The 8,209-nt window shown below is 40.8% G+C and overlaps 1 protein-coding gene across 1 annotated transcript in view; it reads left to right on the top strand.

Moving 5' to 3' along the window:
- samd12 (sterile alpha motif domain containing 12) overlaps window positions 1-8,209 on the top strand; it is a 129,124-nt gene that overhangs the window by 106,196 nt on the left and 14,719 nt on the right. The window lies entirely within an intron of this gene.

Here is an 8,209-nt window from a genome sequence, read left to right as displayed (position 1 = left end):
CACACACACACACACACACACACACACACACACACACACACTCAGAAACAAGCTTTGACGTCACATCACACGGAGCAGCAGGAGTTATCACGTCTGATCTCCTTCATGTGTTCTCGTTGTGAAGATGGAGGCCCTTAAAGGGACAGTTCAGATTTTTAGAAGTGAGGTCCAGCAGAAAGGTCACGAACAATTAATATCTTACATGCTGTAGATGAGACAGTACACTTTAAAGGAGACATGTTGTTTTTAAATCCTCCTTTTTCACATTTAAATCATTCCTTTGGGATTTGCTTTGGTCTGAACTCCTCCTCRCTGTAACTCCACAAGCCCCYCTTTCACCCCCTGTCTGAGCTGTGTCGCAGATCAACTCGTTTTGAAGCTGTCTCTTTAAATCSAAAYTCAGTGCTTTATGCCCCACGCCCCCCTCCAGCTTCCAGAGCGGTCCATTCTAGCACAAAAAGATAATAAAATCTCTGCAATCAAACTAATAAAAAATGTCYGAACGGAGTGGAGAAGGGGTGGGGTTTGAAGTGCCTCATTTGCATAAACGAGTTACTCTCAGACTGGCCTCATAAAAGGGGTAAGGTTTTAAAATTTGTACAGAAGATACTTCCTGTTGAACATGTCAGTTGGCCTTTGGCCTCCTATGAARACTGGAGCTCAACATGTTATATCCACTTCAAACAACGACATTTTATYGTTTATTTATTTTTCTATCAACTGTCTCCCGTTATTACTACCCCTTCTTATTATCTCATTTTTCTTTGCGTTTGATCATTTTGCTTCTTATCTTTCTGTCGTCTTTCATCCCCACCCACTCCTCCTCTTCTCTGTTTTTTATTTATTTYAATWTTTTGAGTTTTTATCCGAGATCCTGTCACTGCAGCTGCCGGGGAAACCTTTCACACCCTGATGTCGTGTCTCTGAGTGCATCGTTATCTCTACCTGYGAGGGAAATATTCCCGTTACGAACCCGTCTCTTCACAGAGCATCATGGGAGTCTGTTTCAGCTGCTTTAAGGAGGTTAAGCCTTCTTATCAAGCGTTGTTGCGGATGATTCGGTTCCGATCAGGCTAACATCATCCGGTCCACGCTTTCCACCCTCGGGCTGCGCTCCCATGCAAATGTTGCTAAAATTTGTCACATTTAAGTCAGTTTTTAATGACTTAAAAATCGCCTCCGGACCTGAGAAACACTCTGAGCTGCTGATCTAATTGCATCAAATTTTAATTCTGACCGGATTTATTAGTTCTTCAAACATCAGCTGAAAGTTTCAGACTTTTTTTGGACACGAAAACAAGAATATTTGGACACAGGAAAACTCACCGTCCTGTTGAAGACGGACGTGTTTTCTGCTGTTTCTCATCTTTTTTGGTCAAGTTAGTCATTATTTCTATGACTAGAGGCTTTTTTTTTTGGCTCTTTATTATAAAACAACCTCCTAGTTTTGCAGCTTATAGCGCTGTGCAAAAGTCTTGAGCCGTCCTTTTTGTTCACCTAACCAACCAGACTTGAGGAGTTTTTCAAAGTGTCTGCAAGTCTCTTAAAATTTTAGTTGAACTCTATTTTCTGGTCATATTCAGAAGAATTTTTTTTTTTAATTAAGCCACTTATTTGTGACCTGAACCATTCGGACAACAAAGGCTCATAAATTCAAGTGATGAACCAGTGAAAACATCTGGATTTAAACTGGATTTGTTATAGTTTTTTTATTTGAATGAATGAAAAATACCAAAGATAACAGTTCAACACGTAAAATATAGTTTTAGCTTCAACAGGAATGTTTTCTATGAGCTCTTAACATGTTTTGTAATTGATTAACTGAATTTCAGACACTTTTTTATACTTTATGATTGATTGTAATCATTTACATTAAACAGTAAGAGTATCAACAAGTCTTAATTGGTTTTAGTGTTTGTTTCTGTAAATAACTTCCTTGTTTTCAGGGTGATGAAATAAAGCTTAACATTCAAGGCCTGCTCTTGATTCAGGGTCTCATTAATGCAAAACTTGTGGATCAAGTCTGTTTTTACCTGCTAAAGTTTTCAGTCTTCATCAGTGTGCATTGCCAATGCAATGCACACTATTGTGATTCGTTTCCCATCCAAGTCATCTCAACTTTGCCATGCTTCTCCTGCATACTTTGTCCTAGAACTGCCATTGTAATTTATATCTGTAAAGCTCCTGTGTCAAATGATGGCTATGCCTTTTGGTGCCTGTAAAACTTATAGTTTATGAAATATTGATGTTTAATGAATTATAATGGCAGTCAATGGAGCCTTGTATTGGTCCAATACTGCCCCCTGCTGTACTAAACTTGGTACTGCACCATAGTTTAATATTTAAACTCAGTAGTTCAGTGTTTACAGTACTAATACGATTGTATTTTGGTGTTTTACTATAATATTGTCTTAATACTGCTTGATTGTTGTAATATTATGCATTTTTGTGTCAATAATTGTATTGGCAATGTGGCCTCTTTCTGCACACATACAAACATACACCTGCCACCATCTTCTGCCACAGCTCCATTGGTCTAATGGTCTATGTCATGGACTTTCATGTGGGAGATCAGGGTTCAAAACCTGGCTGATGCAACTTTAAGAAAAAATCTCTTCAAACTTCATATTGTTACACAATTACCTTAATTACAAACACCTGCTGACGTGACRGSCACAAGCTGTTGTAGAAAACACATTTGAACTTGGTCAAAGTCCATTCTGCAAGTCCAATGCTGCAGGCAAAGCCATGCTGCACTGCACACTTGTTTTTACATCGTAAAAACCCATGTCTAGTTGTTTTTATATTTGTCTTTCACTCGTCCACTTTCTTCCAATCACAAACTGCTCAACAAGCTGTTTTAATGTGACACGAGGATCAGCAAAGATGAACCGGGTTTTTACTGCAGCTTGTGTCTCGGGCGGCGTCGGWTATTTCTGAGACGTGAGAGGGAAACGTTTCTCTCCTCGGGATGCAAGTGCACTTTTTGTTTATCAAAGCCGTGGATGCATCTGTTCCACAGGTAGAGGGTAAAAATAACCTCCCGCTCCCATTCAGCCGTGATGGAGCGAGCCAGAACTCCTGCTGGGGGAGCCAGAACCTGGGAGGGGGGGCCTCCAGCCAGCGGGCGCCACCGAGGATGGAAGGGTGCTGTGAGCTCGCTCATTAAACAGCCCGACCTTAATGATAACCGCCGGCACGTTTCCTCTTTGCTCCCATCTTTGTCACTTTTACCCCCCCACCCCCACCTCCTCCTGTTTGGGTGAGGGAGCCGACCCCGTCTGGTGGGTTTGTCACACTCTCCTTCTAATGAGCAGCCTCTCTGTGTGCCACTACGCTCTGACGGAGCCAAAATGGCCGACACATTTCACATCACTGTGCCTTGATCTGTCGGGGTTGCAAGCGCCCGGCTTGACGGCTTCGGCGCTGAAAAAAAAAAAAAAGAAAAACAACAAAAAAAAAAACTCTGATGTAACACGCTGCCTTTGGTGAGAAATACTTTATTCCTGTTTTCGTTGGAGGTTCTGAGATCCTGAAGGGGTTTAGAGTAAAGACCTGTTTGATGGCATCCCTGCTTTCATCCCCTGTCTGTCTGAGTCAGGATTCATTTGGACACACACACACACACACACACACACACACACACACACACACACACACACACACACACACCTGTACAGGAGCTGCTTCATGTCGGGGTATTTCCACTGTGTTGGTGAATGATTAACATCCTGAAGCTCTCACTTACTGGAAACTCTCGCTGCAGTTCGTCTCGGGTCATGTTTGTCCTGCAGGTTGATGATCAACAGAAAGTCTGAGCAAAAAACAAACAGAACCACAGAAAGTTTCATTAAAATAAGCAGAACAAGCTAAAATCAGTACTACCATATAAGCTAAAACTGACAAAACCACAACTAAAACCTTAAAGTAGTWGAAACAACTATTTGCAAAAAAGCAGTAGTTTAAAAGCTAAAATGTGCAAAACAGGTAGAGCAGCTAAAAACTAGGATTATGGCAAAACAGTAAAAGCTAAAATTAGAAAATTTATATGCTCAGTTTAACAAAAGCTGAACTTAGCTGAAATAAAATAGCAGCTAATAGCTAAGATTAGCCAAACAGTAGTGAAAAGCTAAAATAACTTATCCATAGTTCATTCGTTTGTTCATCTTATCCGGGGTCGGGTCGCGGGGGCAGCAGCCTAAGAGACCCAGACCTCCCTCTCCCCAGCCACTTGGACCAGCTCATCCGGGGGAATCCCAAGGTGTTCCCAGACCAGCTGAGAAACATAGTCCCTCCAGCGTGTCCTGGGACTTCCTCTGGGCCTCCTCCCAGTGGGACATGCCCGGAACACCTCACCAGGGAGGCGTCCAGGAGGCATCCTAACCAGATGAGCCACCTCAACTGGCTCCTCTCGACGTGGAGGAGCAGCAGCTCCTAGCAGCTTATCTCTAAGGGAGAGCCCAGACACCCTGCAGAGGAAACTCATTTCGGCCGCTTATATCCGTGATCTCGTTCTTTCGGTCACGACCCAAAACTCGTGATGAGGGTAGGAACATAGACCGACCGGTAAATCGAGAGCTTCGCCTTCTGGATCAACTCCCACTTCACCATGACAGACCGGTACAACGCCCGCATCACTGCAGACGTAGCACCAATCCAACTGTCAATCTCCCGCTCCATTCTTCCCTCATTCATGAACAAGACCCCGAGATAAACTTCTCGAATTGGGGCAGGACCTCCTCCCCGACCCATAGCTAAATGTTAAAATGAGCAAAACAGTAGGTAAAGTGTAAGTAGGTAAACATACTAAAACTGCAGCTACGCTGAAGCTAAAAGTTGGGTTTAGCTAAAAGTAGCTAAAAGCTAAAATAAGTAATTCCAAGGCTAAAAGTTAAAATAAGCCAAACAGGAGGTGATTTTTTTTTATTTTAAACTCCTAGCTAAAAGCTAAATTTAGCAAAATCATAAATAAAAGCTCAACTTAGCAAAACTGCAAATAAAAGTAAAATGGCAGCTTAAAGCTGAGATTAGCTAAACAGTAGCTTAGAAACTAAAATAAGTAGATAAAAGATAAATGCTAAAACTAACAAAACTGTAGCTGAAAGTTAAAATAAGTCAATCCAAAACTAAAATCTAAAACAAGAAAAAAGTAGGTAAAAGTAAAATTTGCAAAGTCATAGCTAAAAGTTAAACTTGGCAAAACAGAAGCTAAAAAATAAAACAAAAAAGCTAATGAGCAAAACAGTGGATTGAAGATAAAATTAATAAAACAGTATCTAAAAGGATGAGAAGCTAAAAATAAAATGTTTGCTAAAAAATGAATTAATCTTGAAGTATATGGGGTTTTGTAAAGAATAATTCAAAAAGCATAAAAGTTACAAATATCGTACTCAAACGCAGCTGACTGAGCTGAAATTTTTCATACACAAACAGTGATAAAAACTAAATGCAAGAAACTAAAAACAAAACACGAAGATCGTAATGTGAACGCTGACTCAGCATTAACGCGTCATAATGTATTGAACCCAGAGATTTACTGTATGTGGCTCTGTTYTGCCAAGTTCCCAACAGCTGGAGGTGATACATGAGAAGAACAAACAGGAGCTCCCCTCCCGGCTTGTTGTGAAACCTTGTCTGTGGGTTCTGGTTAACCAGCTCTGATTAAAAACATCGCTCACTTCTTACACAACCACTGTTCCAGGATTGTGCAATTATCACCCGTCAAGATGTTAATCCTCACTTCGTTCTCAGCTGTCAGTCTTCTGAGAAGACAACTTTTATTTCTACTGTAATAAAACGATGTCGTGTTTTTATATTTACCTGCTTTCAYAAAATAAACAAATGACTTATTTCTGAAGCCTGCTGCTGAACGTTAATCACTTATCATTGTACCTGGAAGGTTTTTGATAGCATGTGATGCTAACACCTGTTCACTCCTTTTGATCAGGATTCATGTTTGATGAGATCAGTTCAGGAGAGGAATGGTCGAACAAGTTRAGGCTGACAGGAATCAGATTACTTTTTTTTAGTAGTCGTGGAAAGCAAAGCCTCTCAGCACGTACAGGAGATCAAACCTGACTAAAATCACAAAAGACCACGTCGGGTTGGATTTCAGTCAGTAGAAACAGAAACCTGAGTCCGCACAGGTTTGGAAAAAAAAAGCAGGCTGAGCTGCAGATGGTCCCGTCAGAATCCGTGGRCCCAATCTGCTTTGGGTCAAAGTTTCTCCCACCTAGGCCTAGCATGCCTTCACACAGATGATTCAAACTGTTAATTATGGAGCACTGCATGTAAAATAAGAAGTTACAATATGACACTAACACATTTTCATTATTTAGCTCACTTTCTGAAAAATACTTTAAAAAATTTTATTGCTATTTAACTCACTGCTCTTACATTTTGCAAATTTTGAATAAAAGTTACATCTAATTGTTAAATAAGTAAATCCTAATGTGTAAATTTTAATGTAAATGTTGCAGCTAAATATTAAAGTTAATTTCAGAATGGAACGCAGCCTTTGCTGTTGGGGCGTGGCACTCATGACGTCATCATCCTGCGCCAAAGGCAACTGCTAACGCTGCTAGCAATGCTGAAGATGGCATTTGATTTTTAAATTCAAAATGTGCTCATTGAAAACAATATAGAGGGCAACTGTGGTCCGGCAGTTTGAAGTGCAGCTCGGACAACGACTGCCACGTTGACTTGTAGGGAAGCGGCATTAGCGACGTTAATGGCGTTAGCTATGTTAGCGGTGTTAGCGTCGTTAGCAGCATGAAGGTTTGATTGAAATTTGTTGAGTGATTCATTCGACTAATGGTGCTGATGACTTGGGCCTACGGTGCTGCAACAATTAACCATCTAAAATGAAGTTTAAAAAAACTAGATTTAATCTGAATCATCTCAAATTAAGTAAATAACCTGAGAGTGCAATAAGGCACTAAGTAAAAGGAAAATTTCCAGACTAACAAGATAAAAAATTCTAACACTGCTCTTGTTTATTAGTTTCAAAACAAGATCAAAAATACTGTTTGGCTGGACAAAAAACTTGTTTAGACTAACAATTTTTGCAGTGTGAAATCTGAGGCTGAAGGATAAAGGAACCGTGTTTTTAAGAGGGAGAAAGAACTCAGGATAAAATCAAATCAACTGGACACAAACAACACATGCTGCAGGTATTAAAACCATCATAAAAGACCCAGACAGACTTGTTCTGTTCGTTTGCCTCGCAGGTTGACGACACTTGCTCGCAGATTAATAACGAAGAAGTAATAGATTCTGTTTGATCGTGTTTTTTTTTCCTTGTCTTAAAGTAATCCCCTGAAAAACTGCCGTTGCACTGATTGATTCGACGTCGCCCTCAGCGTGTGAATCACTTGGAAGCTCCGCCCTGGSAGAGCTGCAGGGACTGACTGGGTGTGTTTTTCTGGTGCTGTCACTTTGTGTGCCTGGATCTGTGTGTATGTGTGTGCGTGTGGGAGAATGTTGTTCTATCAGCTGCTCATATACAGAGTAAAAACCAGAACTGACACAACTTCCACAAACTGGCACCAGTCAGAGCGGCACTTCCTGTCCACCTCTGAGGAGCAACTTTCTCCTCCTCATCCTCCACAGGATGACAAGTTTCCCTTCTTTCTCCCTGAGCGCCAGCACTGTGGAACATTTTCAGCCGATTGGATCAGATCAGATTTGCATAATGTGTGGGATGAAGCGCCGGTGAACAATAAGCGTTTCAATACGAACGGGCAGTTTAAGAGCTATGGCAACCAAACAGAGGATAAACAACAATTCAAGGAACAAAAGTCACTCAGCTTGTTTCCCTCAGCTACAGTTAAAGGTCTTTAATCGTCCAGTTGGCCTTCATTCTGCCTCAAACATCAGCATTTAGCTGTGAATCAGATGCATAGTCTCTATCAAGATCCAGCAGTTTTGGGTCAAACATTTGGATTTTGTATTACAGGAAACGTGTAGGACTTGGAGTAAATAACAGAGGATGATTCTCAGCTAATACCACACCAATTTTCAGCTAAACGTCTGTAAATCTGATKTAGCTGAACCCTTTTTTGTCTTGGCTAATGCTATTTAGCTGTGGTGTCCATCTTGAACATTGCTAGCTTCAAAAGTTAAAGGCACAGTGTGTGGGATTTTGTCAATTCTTTCAGCTGAAATTGAGATAATCACTAATGACAATAATAAAAAAACATGTCTAATC

The sequence above is a fragment of the Austrofundulus limnaeus genome, unplaced genomic scaffold (genome assembly GCF_001266775.1).
Source record: "Austrofundulus limnaeus strain Quisiro unplaced genomic scaffold, Austrofundulus_limnaeus-1.0 Scaffold330, whole genome shotgun sequence".
NCBI classification, from domain to species: domain Eukaryota; kingdom Metazoa; phylum Chordata; class Actinopteri; order Cyprinodontiformes; family Rivulidae; genus Austrofundulus; species Austrofundulus limnaeus.
Note: the sequence above shows the minus strand (reverse complement) of the source record. Positions and strands in the feature narration are given on the sequence as shown.